The sequence below is a fragment of the Natrix helvetica genome, assembly GCF_964273705.1.
Source record: "Natrix helvetica genome assembly, chromosome: 8".
Lineage (NCBI taxonomy): Eukaryota > Metazoa > Chordata > Lepidosauria > Squamata > Natricidae > Natrix > Natrix helvetica.
Genome location: NC_138559.1, coordinates 3516102 through 3538061, shown reverse-complemented (window position 1 = coordinate 3538061; position 21960 = coordinate 3516102). Strand labels below are relative to the sequence as shown.

Sequence of the window (21960 nt, the reverse complement as noted above, 5' to 3'; positions counted from 1 at the left end):
GTAATTTGTGTTTGTTTTGGAGATGTGATAACGGGAAACCATTTAATCAGCTTCAGCGACATAATGAAAGGCTGGATAATCTAAAATTTGCAAGATTAAAAGGTCACAAGACAACCTTAACTGATTGTCGGAGATCTAGATTTAGAGATTTTTTCAGGTTTTCAATAATCTTCAGCCCTCATTATCAGAAAATCACAAAATGGGACCACATGACCCTGGAACACTGCAACCGTGATAAAGATATTGCCAAGGGACCAAATTTTGATCCCATGGCCAATGGGGTGTTTTGACCAATGGTCATAGGTGTGAAAAATGATCCTATGTTACTATTTTTCAGTACCGTTGCAAATTTTGAACAGTTACGAAACAAACAGTTTTTGCTGATACCTGGATCAACATTTAATCCACATTTCTCCTGCCATGATTAGACCTTTGCAATTTGTTCAGGTGAATAAGGAGTTGGGTTACCATCTTTAATCTTAGGGAGAAAAAGATTCCCGATACATTCTCCTTTTACATGTAGCCAGCATGAAAGAGAAGAAGATCAGAATGAAGAAAACTTTCTAGAAAGTAAGGAAAACAAGAAAAAGTAAGTCATCAGAGAACTTAGTAATTGTTGGAGCAACTGAGTTCAACGTTTCACAAAGGTCCTGTTTGATAATGTGATGTTGTCCATGACCATAAGGAAAATTCCTCTGGGTTAAGTTTACAATCTTGTGCAAGTGTGCAGTTTGATCTCTGTTGCACAAGAGGGTTAACCTGGAACATCTCCCTCCCCTCTTTGTGCCTGCTGCACACAATCCAGGAGACCCGAATATTTGCTTTACAAATATTTTTGTGTTTGTTTTGCAGATGGGATGAAGGGAAAGCATTTCATCAGCTTCAGATCCACCCTGCTAGAAAAAAGATCAAATGATGGAGAGACTGAAAATCGCCCTCAGAATGTGAGAAATTGAAATGGCCAGATGGGCAGCCTCCACCCCAGCTTCCCCCAAGGGTAAGGTGACCAGACATCCCGCTTTTGGCAGGACAGTCCCGATTTTTAACAATTTGTCCCGCGTCCCGCAGCGTTTTTAAAAAGTCCTGATTTTTGGAAAGAATGCACAAGCTAGGGAATGGCGGGAGAATGGGAAGGGAATATACGATTTTCGGGGGCCATGTGGCTATTTAGCCAGGATCACTGTTCCCTCTAACATTGCAACTGCCGGGCAGTGATTTCTACTGTCACAGGCTCCAGAAGCAGGGGAGGTCCTTTGCAGGCGGCTAGAACTGGCCGCCTGCAAAGGACCTCCCCGGACTTGTTTTTATGAGTGCGTGGCGACTGATGGTAGTTTGCGCCGGCCACGCCCGCTCAAACTATTGTCAGTCGCCCCGTGTTCAGCAAAGCAAGCCAGGGGAGCTCCTTTGTGGGTAGCCAGTCCTAGCCGCTTGCGCCTGGCACTGCGGCTGAAGTGAACCCCGAAAGCCCCCGCTGCCACTAGAATAACTGCTGCCGCCTCCTCCTCCTCCTCCTCCTCCTCCTCCTCCTCCTCCTCCTCCTCCTCCAACAGCATCACCACATTTGCTGCCTGACACTGCGGCTGAGGTGAAGCTGCCAAAGCTCCCGCTGGCGCTCCTGCCCGTGGCAGTGGCGCCTCCCCCTCCACTCGGAGCACCTGAGCTGGGCCCTGTGTTACCCCTTTGGGAACTTTGAGAAAAGCCCTCTAGGTTAAGTTTGCAATCTTGTGCAAGTGTGCATTTGAACTCTGTTACCCAAAAGGTTCAACCTAGAACATCTTCCTCCAGAATACTTGAATCTCTCTCTCCATTGGTGTCATTGGGATTGAGCCCACCATAGATGGGCAGAGATGTGCCTTACCCTCACCTTGGTGGTATCTGCCACTTTTTCATGCCTTCTCCCACTCCTGATGCTTTGGTGGGAAGGGAAGGAACAATCCTGATTCTGTAATCCTGAGATAATATGTTCCCTGTTGTGGCCCAGCAGGAGCCGTTGGAGTTGCCACCACTCAGACAGCGAGGGTCCCTATGAGTCAGCTCAGGAGGATGTGGAGGACCCTGGCCAGGGTTCTGACTCTGAGCAGGGCACAGAGAGGCTGGTTGGCCACCAGGAGGCGCCTGAGGCATGGAGCAGTGGTGAAAGTCAAAGGAAGGGGGCTCCTGATGTCATGCCTTGGAGCAATGGGGAGGAGTCACGGGACAGTGAGTCAGACATCAGCAGTGATTTATTAGATGCTCGTTACCGGCGTGCTACCCAGCGTAAGGAGCAATTGAGCAGTTACAGGAGGTAATTGCTCTCAGCTGCTGATAATTATACTCCTCTCCAGACTATAAAGGGGCTGCTTGTGGACATGCCCTTTGCAGGAATCAACTGATCATTAGAGTTGGAGACGCTCTCAGATCTGTGTCGTAGCTTGGCAGACTGGATTGCTGCCAAAGTGTTTGCCTGGATTGCTGCCAAAGTGTTTACCTGGATTGCTGCCAATCTGTTCCCTGGACCTCAGCAGGCTGGAGTGCTGCCAAGGTGGTTATCTGGATCTTGGTAGCTGGATTGCTGCCAAAGGGTTCGCTGTAGCTGGATTGCTGCCCAAAGTGCTATCTTGACCTTGGCAGGCTGGATTGCTGCCAAGGTTGAACCCGTATGTCAATAAACATCTTGAAGAGACTTTGTGTCGGACTGACTTGGTATATGAGAGGGGGGGTCAGAACAGTTCCCTATACAAAAACATGTGTTTCTGCATTTTTGTGTCCACTGTTAAACCTACTAAATAGCTAGAGAGTAAACAAAATGCAAGAATTCTGGACCACATAGCACACCATGGAAGTTGTGGTGTTACATTCACCCCACGTATCACAAAATGTAATTAATTGGTTTTGTGTGCATGTGTATGTGTGTGTGTGTGTGTGTGTGTGTGTGTGTGAGTTTTTGTAGATTTTCATGGGTGTAGGTATGCTGTCTTGTTGTATTCAGGTCTTTTCCCGTGTAAGATTGAGATTATCTTGGCAACATTTCGGCGAAGTCTGGGGCTGGTGTTTTTGGCTTAAAGCGTGGCTGGAGCTGCCGTCTTTCTATAAATCTTGGTGGGGGTTTGTGGAGTGCTGGCTTTGTTTCAGTAAGTTGATTGATTGGATGTGTAGCTGTATCGCAGAACACAAGAACGCAGTAAGAAAAAAAGAAAAAACTTCCTCTCTTTTTCAGCACATTAAAACAGGACATGAAATTGATTTTGAAGGAACCAAAGTTTGGAACAGAACACTTCAACAAGAGAATAATTATGGAAGCCATCGAAATAGAGAAACACCCCCACAACATGAATAAACATGATGATATCTCCTGCCTACCAGACATCTGGAAACCAGCCCTAGTCAACAAACAAGTCCCACCCATCACCCAGGACATTACAACACAAAACAACAACAGACCCACAGCCAGCACCAATCACCACCAATCTAGCAATCATGATACAGCCACACATCCAATTAATCCACTTACTGAAACAAAGCCAGCACTCTACACCCCCCCCCCACCAAGATTTATAGAAAGACGGCAGCTCCAGCCACACTTTAAGCCAAAAACACCAGCCTGAGGATGGCAAGTGAGACCTTGTAGTGGTAATCTGACCTACCACTGCCTATCCAACACATACTTCATCTATAACGGACAAAAATACAAACAAATAGAAGGAGCACCCATGGGATCACCCCTCTCACCTGTCATTGCTAACCTCTTCATGGAACACTTTGAAACTCAAGCTCTAGAAAAATCCGATCACAAACCCAAACTCTGGCTCAGATACGTAGACGACACCTTCATAATCTGGCCACACGGGAAAGATAAACTGGACAACTTCCTCACACACCTCAACAGCCTACACCCCAAAATACAGTTCACCATGGAAACAGAAGCCAATAACCAACTCCCCTTCCTGGATGTCTTAGTCTATAAGAAATCCAATGGATCCCTAGGACACACCATCTACCAGAAGAAAACACACACAAACCGCTATTTGCATGCACTCTCACACCACCACCCAGCACAGATCAACTCTGTAGCCAAGACACTCATCTCCAGAACAAAACGCTTAGCTGACAAACAACACCTCAAAACCGAACTACACACTCTCACCAACGTACTAACATCCAACGGATTCCAAAGAAACAATATCACTAACCTAATCCAAAAAGAAAACCCCACTAAAACCCAAGACAGTGAACAAGAAAACGGCAAAGCCCTCCTCCCATACATAAAAGGCACCACAGACAGAATCAGCAAGATCCTCCACAAACACAACATCAAGACAGCATTCTACACAAACCGAAAAATATCCACCATCCTAAGAAACCCCAAAGACAAAATAGAGTTAGAAAATCAAGGAGTATATGAAATCCCATGCACCACCTGCCCCGCCACATACATCGGAGAAACCAACAGAAGAATAAAGGCACGCATTGAAGAAGACAAAAACTCAGTCAGAAAGGAGGAACCAACTTCTTCCCTGGTCCAACACCTCAAAGCCACAGGACATGATATAGACTTTAAAAAGACCAGAACTATTGCCAAAATTGAACACTTTAACAACAGAATAATCAGAGAAGCTATTGAGATAGAAAAACGACCACACAGCATGAATAAACGAGATGATACCTCCCGCCTACCAGCCATTTGGAAACCCGCCCTCACTGACAAACGAGTCCCTAACACAAAGAATGATACCAGACCCACACTCATGAAAACCACACAGGATGTCACTATCACACATCCACGCAAAAAGCAAGCCCAAACCCACACCGATAATGACCACAAACCAGAAGCCGGACCAAAAACCAGAAGCCAGACCACAGCTGCATTATTAGCCACTTTAAACCCCTCCAATCCATACATTAAGCAAACTGATGCCCACCACGGAGATGTGGCACGACCACAAATGCAAAGCCAAACAACAGTAAAGCAGCTCACCAGCTCAAATCCCTCTGCAACTCAGACTAACACAAGCACAACCAGGCCCCCACCCAAACAGAACACGCCCCCATCCAATCAAAGCACAGCCAAACTCCCATCCAATCAGAGCACAGCCAAGCCCCCTACCAATCAAAATACACCTCCAACCAATCAGAATGCAGCCAAGCTCCCACCCAATCAGCACAAACCCCCACTGGCAGTTAAAAGGAGGAACCGGCTGAGATCTCACATTGCTCCTGGAAGCACCAAGCCAGAAGCACCAAGCCGGAAGCACCAGCCTGAAGATGATGAATGAGACTTCATCGAAACGTCGTGAAGATCCAATTCTACGTGGGAGAAAACCCGAACAACCAAAGACCCGAATATATATATATATATATATATATATATATATATGTATGTATGTATGTATGTATGTATGTATGTATGTATGTATGTGTATATATATATATATATATATATATATATATATATATATATATATATATATATATATATATATATATATATATATATTCGGGTCTTTTCCCATGTAAGATTGAGATTGGATTGGCAACGTTTCAGCGAGGTCCCACTCACCAGCTTCGTGCTTGTGCAAGTAAGGCATGGTCGGAGCTGTCGTCTTTCTATAAATCTTGGTCTGTCTGTGTGTGGAGTGCTGGCTTTGTTGCTGTAAGTGGGTTGATTGGCTGTGAAGTTGCATCCTGATTGGTAGATGGAGTTGATGTTTGTAGATTGGTGTTTCGTATCATCCTGTGTGGCTGAGGTGCTGGCTATGTGTCTATTGTTCTTTTGTGTTGTAATGACCTGGGTGGTGGGTGGGGTTCATTTGTTGACTAGGGCTGGTTTCCAGATGTCTGGTAGGCGGGAGGTATCATCACGTTTATTCATGTTGTGGGGGTGTTTCTCCATTTCGATGGTTTCCATAATTATTCTCTTGTTGAAGTGTTCTGATTTGGAGATTAATTTAGTTCCTTCAAAATCAATTTCATGTCCTGTTGTTTTAAGGTGCTGGAAAAGGGAGGAAGTTTTTTCTTTTTTTCTTACTGCCTTCTTGTGTTCTGCAATGCATGCATTTATTCTCCAATTAGTTTGTCCAATGTATGTGGTAGGGCAGATTTTGCATGGTATTTCATAGACTCCTTGGTTTTCTAGCTGGATCTTGTCTTTGGGGTTTCTTAAGATGTTGGCTATTTTTTGGTCAGTGCTGAAGGCTGTCTTGATATTGTGCGGGTGGAGAATTTTGTTGATTTTATCTGTGGTGCCTTTAATGTAAGGGAGGAGGGCGATGCCGTTCTCCTGTTCTGTGTCTCGCTTCTCACCAATCTACAAACATCAACTCCATCTACCAATCAGGATGCAACTACACAGCCAATCAACCCCAACAAAGCCAGCACTCCACACACCCCCACCAAGATGTATGGAAAGACAACAGCTCCGAACACGCCTTTCTTGCAGAAGCACGAATCCGAAAACACCAGCCTGAAGATGGCAAGTGGGACCTCGCCGAAATGTTGCCAAGACAATCTCAATCTTGCATGGGAAAAGACCCGAATAATACCTACACCTGTGAATGTATGTATGTATGTATGTATGTATGTATTTGTGTTACAACCCCTGGTATGACTAAATATGGGAGGAAGGTCACTACTCCCTCTTTCTGTCCTTCTGCCTGCATGGTCTTCTGTGATAAGCCGAAGGACAGAAAGAGGGAGTAGTGACCTTCCTCCCATATTTAGTCATACCAGGGGTTGTAACACAAATGCATACCTATTTCCCTGGCTCAACTGATAAGGAACAGAGCCCGTGGCTTAGTGGCTAAAACTCCTGCCTAAGATATATACAGCCCGGGTTCAAATCCCAGTAAGGGTATGGCTAGCTGATGAGAGCTAATTAGCTCGAAATAGATCTATACTAGTCTCCCTTTATTTATTTATCAGTACAAATATAATACACACACACACAAAACCCAATGGCTCCCTAGGACCCACCATCTACCAGAAAAAAACACACACCAACCGCTAATTAAATGCACAATCCCATCACCACCCTGCACAGATCAACTCTGTAGCCAAGACCCTCATCTCCTGAACCAAACGCCTAGCCGACAAAGACCACCTGAAAACTGAATTACACAAACTCACAAATGTATTAATCTCCAATGGATTCCAAAGAAAAACAATCACCAACCTAATCCAAAAGGAGACTCCCCCAAAAAACCAAGACACAGAACAGGACAATGGCATCGCCCTCCTCCCTTACATCAAAGGCACCACAGATAAAATCAGCAAAATTCTCCACAAGCACAATATCAGGACAGCCTTCACCACTGACCAAAAAATAGCCAACATCTTAAGAAACCCCAAAGACAAAATCCAGCTAGAAAACCAAGGAGTCCAAAAAATACCATGCAAAATCTGCCCGGCAACATATATAGGACAAACAAACCGGAGGATAAATGCACGCATCACAGAACACAAGAACGCAGTAAGAAAAAAAGAAAAAACTTCCTCCCTTTTCCAGCACCTTAAAGCTACAGGACATGAAATCAACTTTGAAGGAGCCAGGTTAATCTCCAAACAGAACACCTCCACAAGAGAATAATTATGGAAGCCATCGAAATAGAGAAACACCCCCACAACATGAATAAACATGATGATACCTCTCGCCTACCAAACATCTGGAAACCAGCCCTAGCCAACAAATGAACACCACCCACCACCCAAGCCGTTACAATACAAAACAACAATGCACACACAGCCTGCACCAATCAGCACCAATCCACCAATCATGATACAACCACACAATCAATCATTCCACTTACTGAAACAAAGCCAGCACCCCATCCCCTCCCACCAAGACTTACAGAAAGACGGCAGCTCTGTTCCCATTTTAAGCCCAAGCTTGAAAATGGCAGGTGAGATCCTGCCGAAACGTTGCAAAGACAATCTCAACCTTATACAGGAAAAGACCCGAATACAACAAAACCAGCATATATATATGCTTAGTTAGTGGCTAAGCTTAGCTTAGTGGCTAAGACTTCTGCCTAAGATATAATACAGCCCAGGTTCAAATCCCAGTAAGGGTATGGCTAGCTGATGAGAGCAAATTAGCTCGAAATAGACCTATACTAGTCTCCCTTTACTTATTTATCAGTACAAATACAACACAAATATAAAAAAGGCAACATTAAAAATAAAAATATGGTTTTCTGCCTGCATGGTCTTCTGTGATGGGCCGAAGGACAGAAAGAGGGAGTAGTGACCTTCCTCCCATATTTAGGCATACCAGGGGTTGTAACACAAATACATACCATATACACACACACACACACACACACACACACACACACACACAGAGTATGTATGTATGTATGTATGTATGTATGTATGTATGTATGTATACATATATATATATGTGTGTGTATACATACATACTTAGTGGTTAAGACTCCTGCCTAAGATATATACAGCCCGGGTTCTTAGTGGTTAAGACTCCTGCCTAAGATATATACAGCCCGGGTTCTAATCCCAGTAAGGGTATGGCTAGCTGATGAGAGCTAATTAGCTCGAAATAGATCTATCCTAGTCTCCCTTTATTTATTTATCAGTACAATTACAACACATATATATACATATATATACACACACAGTATATATGTATTTTTAAGCTCACAGCTTGAAGATGGCAGGTGAGATCCTGCCGAAACGTTGCAAAGACAATCTCAACCTTACACGGGAAAAGACCCGAATACAACAAAACCAGCATATATATATATGTATGTATGTCTTTGGATGTTCGGGTTTTCTCCCGCGTAGAATTGGAAGTATCTTCACGACGTTTCGATGAAGTCTCATTCATCATCTTCAGGCTGGTGCTTCTGGCTTGGTGCTTCCGGCTTGGTGCTTCCAGGAGCACCAAGCCTGGAGCACCAAGCCTTGCTCCTGGAAGCACCAAGCCGGAAGCACCAAGCCAGAAGCACCAGCCTGAAGATGATGAATGAGACTTCATCGAAACGTCGTGAAGATACTTCCAATTCTACGTGGGAGAAAACCCGAACAACCAAAGACATACATACAAACACCCGCGAAAACCTCAGAAAACAAATATATACATACATACATACATACATACATACATACATACATACATACATACATACATACATACTGTATATGTTGCATTTGTGCTGATAAATAAATAAAGGGCATATTTGGGCATACCAGGGGTTGTGACACAATACATGTGTGTGTGTGTGTGTGTGTGTGCATATATATATATATATATATATATATATATATGTGTGTGTGTGTGTGTGTGTGTGTGTGTGTGTGTGTGTGTGTGTTATACAGTGACGTGCAGTGAGGGTTATGGCTGGTGAGGCTGGTGACGTCATCAGGAAGGCGGGGAATGGGACCACGTGCGCAGGAGGCTGAGGCAGCCTCAGCCTCTAGCACACATGGTCCCATTCTCCGCCTTCCTGAGTGAACATTAAGGGGACCGCGGAGTGCACTGATCCGCATAGCATTGCTTCCTCCACCGGCGCCAGTCCCTTCCCCCCCCCCACTCCTTCAAGGTCTCCCACCAACCCAAAGCCCGATCCCCAGCTCCCTCGGGTAAGGCTTGAGCGGGGTGAATGGGAAAGCAATGAAAGGGGCTGCACTTTCACCCCGCTCAAGCCTTGCCGCCTGCAGCCACCGCCTGCCCTCGCTGCCCCTTTCGTTGCTTTCCCGCCAGCCCTCGCTGCCCCTTTCATTGCTTTCCCATTCAGGCAGCTGCGCTTCCCATTCCCACTTCCCATGCAGGCGGCAAGGCTTGAGCGGGGTAAAAGCGCAGCCCCTTTCGTTGCTTTCCCATTCAGGCGGCTGCACTTTCGTGCCTTTGTCATCCGGCAGCGCTGACATTTCTGCCTCCGCCCTCCGCAGCTCCCGGGCGCACCCAGACAGAGGTAGCCAGAATGGCGCCGAGGCAGTCCGGCGGGCGAGCAACCGAGGATCCGACAACATTTCTGCCTCCCGGGCGCGGCCGGACAGATGTATATAATAGTATATAATATTATATATATATTATATACTATTATTTCATGAAGAGAGGTGAGGCTCTGCCTCCCCTGCCTCCCCTGACCACACGTCCCTGTGTATATATATGTGTGTGTGTGTGTGTGTGTGTGTGTGTGTGTGTATGTATATGTATATGTATATATATAAAACAATGGTTTTTTTAAAAAAATTAAAGCAATCTTTTTCTTAACACAGTGATTCAAAGCACATCAGTGAAAGCATTCTTTGGGGCTCCTGGGAAAGCTCTCACTGCACTTCTGCTCCGTGGACCTCATTGGCTCCTGGTCTGCTTCTGAGTGCAGTTCAAGGTGTTGTCGATAACATTTAAAGTCTGTGAAGTCAAGGCCATCCTATTTGCACGGGCAGACAGGGTCTACTTCGGATCCTGTCAGTCCAAGAACCTCTCAGAAACAGTCTTCTAGTTACAACAGTTCCTTTTGTGATCATTTGGCGTTACAACAGCACTAGAAAACAGTGACTTATATCCATTTTTAGCATTTATGACCATTGCAGAATCCTGATGGTGACATGATTTACATTGACAATTGGTTCATATTTATGACCTTTTCTGTATCCTGATCAGAGGTGGATTGCTGCCGGTTCTACTACTGGTTTGCTTCGCACACGTATCCACAGTTCAATGTACATTGTTCTCCGTGCATGCGCAGAACAATTTACAGTGAACTGCACACGCTCGTGCACTTCTACACAGCATGTACCAATGGGAGTACCGACTAGGAAACTGGTCCGGGGGTGTGACCAGCCTGGGCTGCTGCCAGTTCTGCGACCCAGGCCTAAATGCCACTGGCGGTTCAGCCGAACCGGGCCGAACTGGGAGCAACCCACCTCTGGTCCTGGTGTCATATGATGCTCTTTTTGAGACCTTCTGACAAGCAAAGTCAGTGGGGAAGTCAGATTCACTTAACAACCGGGGTACTAATTTAACAACTGCAGTGATTCACTTAGCAACTGTAGCAATAAAAGTTGTAAAACAGGGCAAAACTCACTTAACTAATTTCTCACATAAATTCTGAGCTCTGTTGTGTTTCTAAGTTGAGGACTACCTGAAGTGATTTGCTTAACAATGACCACACGGACAAAACAAAGATAATAACATATGGTTGGTTTACAAGATGAAATACTTTATGGCCATCATGACTTCAAACCATGTTGGCAGTTTCCATTACAGTCATAAATCAAGGACTATTTTTCCCTTCTCCCAGTTCCAGTTTGGGGCATTTGTAATAGTGGGGAAGCTCAATCTTGGAACAGCTCCAAAAAAAGCTTTGCCCCAAAAATTTTTTAAAAAATGTTCTTTTCGTGGCTGAATTAAAATCGGTCCATCAATCCATGAGTTGGCACAAAACCACACTGATACATCATTTTCACTTGTGCACCTTGGCAGAATGATAATGCCAGCAAAAGAATGCCAAAATGAAAAATTGACACTGAATTCTCACTTCTAGTGCTTTTAATTCTCTTTTGCTTTTAAACGAGCAAGAGAAATGCCCAAGCATTGACACACTGACCCAGCAATGAGCAAGCATTGACACACTGACACACCAAACTGATGCAGGCCGAAATCTCCCATGCTGCAGGTTATGCAGCTTATGACATGAGCTTCATGTTTTCCATAACTGTTATTTCATCAAAAGAAAAGAGAAGAGACAAGATTTTAGATGCTGATGTGAGAGATTTATTCTGGTTCATTTACACATGAGAGGCTTATTCCAGTTGGTCCACGCGAAGAGATCAGACATCACAGCGCTGAGATGGGTCATCGAGTCTATAGTATTCAGGTTCACATGTCAGGCGATTTATCACTACTTTGCACTCTGGAATTTCTCTAAAATTTCTTTGGAGGAGGAAGAAAAGGGAGGAGGGGGAAAAAGGAGAGGAAATGGTCAAAGTTTCAGATGGCATTTCTGTCTTTACTGTATCTAAATATTGTACAGAGTATTTCTCCCATTATTGTAGCCACAGCTACGACTCTCAATTTTGCTATGAGAGCATGACTGTCCCAAAGGGGCCACCATATTCCTCCAGCCATTCTAGTCAAAATTGGGCAAAACCCCCCATAGCCATGGCTGCTACCAGCTCCTTCAGCAGGAGCCATGGGTTTAAGAGAACCCTCCTCCAAATTGTGTCCCAGCTCAATGTTGGGGAATGCCATCTAGTACAGAGTCAAAGTTGATATATGACCTGGTCCTTTGGGCAGGGGGTCAAACCCCCCACTCACCCATTCTACATTGCCACAGTTGAGTCAAAACTGCTTCCTCCTCATCCTCTAAGGGCCAACAGATACATGGCCAGAAGTGCCACAGCCTCATCTGTCTGAGTAGGGGTAGGTCTATAACTGGGTATCATCAGTATGCTGGTACTATACCTGATACTGAGGAATGACTCAGTCCTAGTATCATACTATCCTATCCTAGTCACAACTCTAAACACTTGTCCAGAAGGGAACCAGAGTTCATGGCATTGAAAGTCCCTGAGAAGTCCAAAAAAGCCAGAATGGTTGCCCCACTCCATCTCAAACTCTCCAAAGAATACCCAGAAGTGTAATTCATGTCATTTCAATGCTGTGGCCCACTCTGAAACCAGACTGGATAATGTCTGAGAAATTTCCTTCAGCTTGGTCCCTTCGTGCACTCTCTCAACAATCTTCCTCAAAAAGGGAAGATTGGGAACCGGATGAAAGTTGTCTGTTGGGTCTAAGCCTCTTAAGACGGAAGGTGGTTTCACCCTCTTCTACATTAAATATCTTCTGATCAACCATTTGCTCATTCCCAGGAGGGTCTAGTAGTTCACCAATCTCACACCTACAAAGACTATGTCTAGTTCCTTAAGAGCAACTGGCCAAACTTTTCCTAGGTAACAAGGTTCAGCCAGGATCTGCCCAGCTAGGAGCCAACTCTGAGGAAAGCTGAGCTTTGTCTGAGAGAAGGAAAATTCCCTGCACAGCCACTCAGAAAATCACTCCCTACCTCCCGTGAACCAAGGAGGGACCTGATCACCCAAAATAGGACTGATGGTCAGTTATCTGTAAATCCAGAAAGGGTGGAGAAGTAATTACACTTTCCTCTCCGTTTCTCTTTCAACAGAAGGTAAGTCCTAAGGTAGGTTCTTACTTGCCCTCATTGGCCTTATTCTTTGTCTGACCCCCACCTGTGCAATAGAAATCTCTAATGCAGAGCATTTAAGTAGAAGATCTTTCTTTCTTTCTCTCTCTCTCTCTCTTTCTTTCTTTTCTTCCTTCCTTCCTTCCTTTCGTCCGTCCTTCCTTCCTTCCTTCCCCCCCCTCTCTCTTTCTTAATACGTGCTATGTCAATAAATGTCTGTGGCTTATAGAAATGGCTAGTTTCTATTATTATGAAAAAGTAGAAAGTTGTAGGTAGATCTTAATGCCTTATTTTACTGCACCAAAGGAGTTGGAGGTCAATGCATTCCCCCCCTTGCTTTCCTCTGTTATCCATTTCCCTTTTTCCTTTCCAAATTTACCTAATATCTACTCTTCTATTCTTTTTGTATGTCATAGCAGGATTTCCTGCTTTCGAGCGAATAAAAATCATATGGCACAGCTGATTGTCGCACAGCTGATCGTCAGAACTTTTAAAAACTTTTTTAAAGCATTTTTTTTATTACTGTTTTGGGCCAACCGGCATGAACCAGTAGCATTACACCTCTCTTGTGGCTTATGTTAAGAGAAAACATGCAAATTAATATATCTGATGGTGGCCTGGAACTTCTTCCTACCTGTGGCAGCAGTATAATCCCTTCCTGTTGCACTCACACCTATAACAATCCTTTGCAATCCAAGAGGACCCAATGAGATGATATGTCCCATCGTAGACATCAACACATGTGTTGGGAATCCTCACTTTACCTGAGAAGAAAGAATTGGAGACTTGAAAGTTGAACCATCAGCAGAATCAAAAACACCAAGCTGTTGTGGTGGGACAACCATAACCTGGAGGACTGAGAATCTCTACTGACTTTTAGCTATACAATTTGGGATGAAGATCCTTGGAATGGTGTGGGAGAAGGAATGGATTTCCAGAGGGGAAAATGCAGATTACAGGAACCATTTGCACCACTCAGGTGACCCTGAGGACATAGAATAACCTCCAAGTGTTCCAACAACCCTCTCAAAGGATGCAAATGGGCAGCTGTCTGCCAGGAGTATCTATACTTCCATTCCACACCATTCAGTCAGAGCTGAAGAAGCTTCTGGATGAGAAGCAAAATCTCTTCAAAAGAAAAAACAAGAAAGTCCAGTTGCCTCCTGAAAAAAACAACACACCTTTGGGATAAATGTGCCAAGTACATCCATTCTCTCCATTGGCTGACTAGCATTATATTTAAATGATTGATTAGATTTGTAAAGATTCCTGATGATCAAACATCTTATGCATTAACATGGTCGGTGTTTCCTGGCCAACCTTAATGAAAACCTGGATTGTAAAAATTAAGCCCGCAATGTTTTCCTGGCATTACTAAACCTTGCCAAGCAGTACAGTGAAGATTTGCTCAAAAGTATAGTTTAGTTACCACCTCTATACATATCCTCAAAGTCAACCAGATAGCACGCATGACATGCAGCCAGCACGAGAGAGAAGAGGATCAGGCTGAAGAAGACTTTCTGAGAAAGGGAAAGAAAAAAGAAAGAATAAGCCATGAGAGATCTTACTCACTGTTTCAGAAACTGGCTTTTCAAAGTCTTTCTAATTTCCCCTCTGATAATACGATGAAGTTCATGAACTTTGGAATAAGCCCTCTAGGTTAAGTTTACAATCTTGTGCAAGTGTGCAGTTCGATCTCTGTTGCACAAGAGGGTCAACCTGGAACATCTCCCCCCACTTTATGCCAGCTGCATGCAAAAAATGATACCCGAATATCTCAGCAATTTATTCAGCCACCTAGTAGCCCTCAGGATGGAGTATTTTTCAGTCCTTCCACCATCCGGAGGCAAAACTCTCCAGTGTCAGCTGGACACCCTAGTAGTCCTCACCGTGGAATGTTTTTCAGCATTTTTTGCCTCCTGAAACCACCCCTTCACCAAACAGCATACAGCATTTTTTGCCTTCTGAAATCACCCCTTCACCAAAATGGTCAACCTGGAACATCTCCCTCCCCTCTTTGTGTCAGCTGCACACCCTAGTAGTCCTCACCGTGGAATGTTTTTCCATCTTTCTCCCCTCCAGAGCCAAAATTGTTGGGATTGACCCCACACAGTGAAGGGAAATATGCTTTACCCAGATACATCAGTTCCTTTTGTTCCCTTATCAGGCCTTTCCCCACCCATGATGCTTTGTGGGGAGGAAATGACCATCTTGATTCTGAAGCCCTAACTTGTGATGTCCTTCATACCAAAAGTGCATTTTGGTATTTATGTATCTGTCATTAATCCTTCTAAATAGCTAGAAAATACACTCTGTGTTTAAGCCCTTGTCCCAAAATTAGGCCAGCAACATCTGGATTTTAAACTCATCCCACTCACCCCAAAATGCCACTAATTGGTTTTGCAAACAGTTCTCTTTGTCCTCTCTCTCTTTTGGAATTCTAAAAAAACATCTGATGGCATTTGATTTCTTTCTGTATTTCTATTTTTTATCTAAGTAATGGACAGGATGACCCTCTGATTATTTTCCCCACAGTTACAACCTTATAGAGTGACTGTTCCCAAGGGCCCCCCTTCATTCCTCCGGCCCTTCTCTTCTCACGACCAAGTCAGTTAAAGCTCCTCTTGCAAATGAAGAACAAACTGTTGTACTTACCATCTTGGCTTTGGGGAAGACCCAGGAAATCTCTTGGTAGCGAGGAAGGACAAGGAGCAGCACTTCCCTCTGAGGCCAGCAAGGAATCTGCTCCTCCAATTTATACAGAAACCAAGACTGCCCCTTGTGCACTTTAAAAAAAATGCTGAGTGAAAGTTTTGTCAGAATAGCCACTGCCAGAAGAAAAAAACATTTCCTCTATGACTAATTTGTGTTTGTTTTGCAGATGGGATGAAGGAAAAGCATTTCATCAGCTTCAGATCCACCTTGCTAGAAAAAAAGACCAAATGATGGAGAGACAAAAAAATTGGTCACAGGATGTGAGAAATTGAAATGTCCAGATGGGCAGCCTCCACCCCAGCTTCCCCCAAGAAGCCCTATACCCATATTGATTACTCAGGATTGTAGACCACTAGGTGATCTGTCTGTCCTCTTGGAAGTGGGATTTACTCTCACTCTTTCCTAGGGACTTCCAAGACAGAATGGGGCATTTCAGAACCTCAGGAGTGTCCTCTCTTGATTTGGCGTTCCATGCCGGTTCTTTGTGGGTCAAAATCTCGGGGATTTCTTTTTTTTTATAAAGAATTTTTTTTATTTTAATTGAACAAAAACACACAAAAAAAGAATCATCCTTCTATACATCTTGTAGAAAGCATGTCGATTGATTACAAACAACTTTTGTGCATCTTTTCCATAGTCAATACTTGCAGTTCATAATAGATTATACACTTTAAATCAAAGATCTTTATATATCTTACCATCAATATATCACAATTCTCATTTGACTACAATTATTTGAACGTGCTTCTGCCTGAACTTATTCATACTTAAAAACACAACCACATAATAACACTTGTTAGCTATTTCAGAAATCCTCCAATAACATTACATTTTATGACATATTCTGAGTAAAAATCAATTAATAAAGTTTCTAAGCTTTTTTTTCGCTGTTTAGAATATTATATCCAAGTTGCTTTTAAAATACCAGAGCATGTATATATTATTAAACAATATCCATTCACATTTCCTTGTTGTTATTATAATTAGCTAAAAGTCCTTTATTATTTATATCCCAACTCCTCTCGTCACCCCCCCACCCCCCAAAAAAACATTACACCTTTATGACAAAACCTAAATAGAAGTTTGTTGGTAAAATTTATAGGTCTTTTTCCCAGGTCACAATTTGCAATCTATATCCAGATTTCTTTTACTAGTTTAACAGTACATAGTATATATCATTAAGTTGTATCCATTATCATTCTATTATTGTTAATTATAGTTATTTAATTGTTAATGAATAAACATTTAATAACAATCTAAAACAATCTAAAAATTACTAAATTCCTACTTATTGCTAAACCGATTAATTAATTTTTTTATTAAGAACTTTCATTGTCAATCTGTATCTTTCCAATAACAAAACAGTCTTCTCTCTCTTGCTAATTGTGGTGTCAGTCTTCTTTTTATCTCCTTTATAAGGTTTTTATAGATTTCTCTCCACACTTTGTTGCTTAAAGGATCTCTCAGGTAATCTCATTGCCCTCCAATTATTTTTAAAATTAGCTTGTTTTTTGGTTATCAATCATGCTTCTGAAAGAGTTTCTCTTCTAAAATCCATCATCATTACCCTTTTTTTATCTTCTGTATCTTGAAATCTGGGGTAGAGCACTAATTCATCGAAATCCCTCTTCCATGTTCCCTTCATTCCACTTCCACCCACATTTGCTCCATTAATAAATTCATCAGTTGTCTTGTCTTTATCTTCTATATCTTCATTTTCCCCTTTAATTTTTGGGGTTCCAGCCCCTTCATCTTTTGATGTGAGAAATACTAGTTTTTTCCAACTTCTTCTCAATTCTCTCGTATCCTTCCAATAAATTTTGAATTCCAGCCAAAATATTTTGAAATTTTAAGGTTTCCTCCTCTGAATATTGATCCATGTTTCCAAAAAAGAAGAAAGAAAAGAATAACTAATAGCCACTGCCACTCTAGTCTTCCAAGCCTCTTTTATTTTTTAATTTTAGATTGATTTAAGCACGGTTTTTTGTGTTCTTCAAAAGAGAAGGATTCTATTTTGTCTGTTTTTTCCCCTTTTCTCTCCCCTGCCAAAACAGTTCTCATGGGCACCTGCAAAAACAATTTGTGCCCTTGGCTCCTTATCAGTTTGTATAAACAATTTACAAACCCTTCTGCTACAAAGTCAGTGAAAACAAAGAGGAAAAAAAGGAGAGATACATTGTTTCAAAAACTCCAGCTTCCGACTCCCGAGTGGTTATGTTGCTACTTTTCACTTTCACTATCTCAGGCTTAAATGAAATAAAGTTCTTTAATAAAATTTAATAACAAGTAATAGGAAGAATTGTTAAAAACAAAAAGGAAGGTTTTAGTCCAGAAATCAAAAAATAAAATGACAAAGAGCAGAAGAAGAAAAAAGGTTGATCTGTTCACTTTAAGAGAAGAAACGAACAACTTTACGAGCATTTCAATCCACAAAATATGGTTACAAAGAAAAAAAGCTTTCCAATGCAATCCAGTATTAATTAATTTCGCAGCTTAATTCTTGCTTGAGAATCTAATTTGACTTTTTTTTAAAAAAAAAGGTTTCGTTGGGCGCTTTCCCCCAAAATAGAAAAAAAAATCTCACCATATGGACTCACTTTCTCTTTTCACTTCCTTCCTTCCAGAGCATCCCTACTTCATCAGCCTTTGGGCTGCCTGTTTACTGCCAGCTTGAAGAACTTCCCTTGGGTTGATCAGAGACTTTGCGATGTCCCTGAGACCAGCAAGGCTTTATCTTCCTGGTCACTGTCTCTAAGGGATGGTTTAGGTCCAGCTGGACTGTCCAGTGGCAAAAGTGTCAATGACGGTTTCAGAGTGTCGAGACCGCACATTGTGTGATCGCAACGTGGCTCCTCCTTCTCAAAATCCACCCCCCAAAAACTTTTCCCCATATTCTTTCCTTTTATTATTGTTAGTTTCTTCAAATCCAACTTTAAATGCAATAATCTTCTTGGGCTTTGGTGTTTTAGCTTCCTCTTTGTCCTTCTCCCTCCATGGAATTTCCCAAAAGTCAATTAGCTGCTAATTTCAGCTTCAGGGCATCTTTTAATGTCCAAATTCAAGTTTTCTTTTGGCCAATCACTCACCCGGTTGCAACAATCAATTCCAATTCCTGCACAAAAACTTACTCTGGCTGCCCCAGCTTCAGAGTGGTATTTTTCCAGCTGGTCTTGCCGTGACGCTTCCAGTTTCTGTTAAATGTTCTAATGTCCTCTTTCATAATATGATGTTGTTCATGAACTTTGGGAAAAGCCCTCTAGGTTAAGTTTACAATCTTATGCAAGTGTGCATTTGAACTCTGTTACCAACAGGTTCAACATAGAACATCTTCCTCCAGAATATTTGAATCTCCCTCTCTCCATTGGTGTTGTTGGGATGAGCCCACCATAGAGGGACAGAGATGTGCCTTAACCTCACCTTGGTGGTATCTGCCACTTTTTCATGCCTTCCCCCACTCTTGCTGCTTTGGTGGGAAGGAAAGGGATAATCCTGACTCTGTAATCCTGAAATGATATGTCCCCCATACAAAAACATGTGTTTCTGAATTTGTGTACTGTTAAGCCTACTAAATAGCTAGAGAGTAAACAAAATGCAAGAATTCTGGACCACATAGCACAACATGGAAGTTGTGGTGTTACATTCACCCCACAAAATGTAATTAATTGGTGTTGTGTGTGTCTGTGTGTATGGTTGTGTGTGTGTGTGTTTGTGTGTGTGTGTGTATTTGTGTTACAACCCCTGGTATGCCCAAATATGGGAGGAATAAATAAATATAAATAAATAATATTTAGCTATTTAGCTCTCATCAGCTAAACACAAATATAAAAAGGCAACATTAAAAATAAAAAATATGGTTTTCTGCCTGGATGGTTTTCTGTAATGAGCCGAATGACAGAAAGAGGGAGTAGTGAGCTCCCTCCCATATTTGGGCATACCAGGGGTTGTAACACAAATACATACCTTTTTCCCTGGCTCAGCTGATAAGGAGGAGAGCCTGTGGCTTAGTGGCTAATACAACTGCCTAATATGCAATATAGCCCTGGTTCGAATCCCAGTAAGTGTATGGCTAGCTGATGAGAGCTAAATAGCTTGAAATAGATCTACAGTAGTCTCCCTTTATTTATTTATCAGCACAAATATAACACAAATATAAAAAGGCAACATTAAAAATAAAAAATATGGTTTTCTGCCTGGATGGTCTTCTGTAATGAGCCATATATATTTGTTTTCGTAGATTTTCACGGGTGTAGGTATGCTGGTTTTGTTGTATTCGGGTCTTTTCCCATGTAGGATTGAGATTGTCTTGGCAACATTTCGGCAAGATCTCACTTGCCATTGATGGCAAGTGAGATCTTGCCGAATTGTTGCCAAGACAATCACAATCCTACACGGGAAAAGACCTGAATACAACAAAACCAGCATATCTCTATATCTCTATATCTCTATATCTCTATATCTCTATATCTCTGTATCTCTGTATCTCTGTATCTCTGTATCTCTGTATCTCTGTATCTCTGTATCTCTGTATCTCTGTATCTCTGTATCTCTGTATCTCTGTATCTCTGTATCTCTGTATCTCTGTATCTGTATCTGTATCTGTATCAGTACCAGTATCTGTATATGTATGTATATGTATATGTGTGTGTGTGTGTGTGTGTGTGTGTATGTGTGTGTGTGTGTGTGTATGTGTATGTATGTATGTATATATGTATATGTTTATGTATGTATGTATGTGTGTATGTGTATGTGTATGTGTATGTGTATGTGTATGCGTATGCGTATGCGTATGTGTATGTGTATGTGTATGTATGTATGTATGTATGTATATATATGTGTTTGTGTGTGTATGTGTGTGTGTGTATATATTTATATATGTGCATATATATATGTGTATATATATGTGTGTATATATATGTGTGTGTGTACACACACACACACACACACACACACACACACACACATATATATATATATATGCTGGTTTTGTTGTATTCGGGTCTTTTCCCGTGTAAGGTTGAGATTGTTTTTGCAACGTTTCGGCAGGATCTCACCTGCCATCTTCAAGCGTGGGCTTAAAAAGTTTAAGCCCACGCTTGAAGATGGCAGGTGAGATCCTGCCGAAACGTTGCAAAGACAATCTCAACCTTACACAGGAAAAGACCCGAATACAACAAAACCAGCATATATATATGCTTAGTTAGTGGCTAAGCTTAGCTTAGTGGCTAAGACTTCTGCCTAAGATATAATACAGCCCACAATAATTATGGAAGCCATCGAAATAGAGAAACACCCCCACAACATGAATAAACGTGATGATACCTCCCGCCTACCAAACATCTGGAAACCAGCCCTAGCCAACAAACGAACACCACCCACCACCCAGGCCGTTACAATACAAAAGAACAACGAACACACAGCCAGCACCAATCAGCACCAATCTACCAATCATGATACAACCACACAACCAATCATTCCACTTACTGAAACAAAGCCAGCACTCCATCCCCTCCCACCAAGATATACAGAAAGACGGCAGCTCTGGTCACACTTTAAGACCACAGCCTGAAGATGGCGAGTGAGATCTCCATATCCTACCTCCTCCATTTACCTATTTGTATATTTAAGTATACCTATATTTTGTATTCATACTGTTTTAATATGACTGCACACCGCCCCGAGTCCTGTTTAGGAAAGGGTGCGGTTTATAAATTAAAGATTATTATTATTATTATTATTATTATTATTATTATTATTATTATTATTATTATTATTATCTCGCTGAAACGTTGCAAAGACAATCTCAATCTTACATGGGAAAAGAACCGAATACAACAAAACCAGCATATATATAAAATCAGCACAAATACAACACAAATATAAAAAGGCAACATTAAAAATAAAAATATGGTTTTCTGCCTGGATGGTTTTCTGTGATGAGCCGAAGGACAGAAGGAGGGAGTAGTGAGCTTCCTCCCATATTTGGGCATACCAGGGGTTGTAACACAAATACATACATACATACATACATACATACATACATACACACACACACACACACACACACACACACACACACACATTTCCAATACAATATAATACAATACAA

The 21960-nt window shown here is 42.2% G+C and overlaps 1 long non-coding RNA gene across 1 annotated transcript; it reads left to right on the top strand.

Moving 5' to 3' along the window:
• Positions 1-56: 56 nt before the first annotated feature.
• On the top strand, positions 57-2202 carry LOC309396226. The gene is made up of 3 exons (XR_014176071.1): positions 57-589; positions 853-997; positions 1985-2202. It is a non-coding gene; the product is annotated as an uncharacterized lncRNA (long non-coding RNA).
• Positions 2203-21960: the final 19758 nt, after the last annotated feature.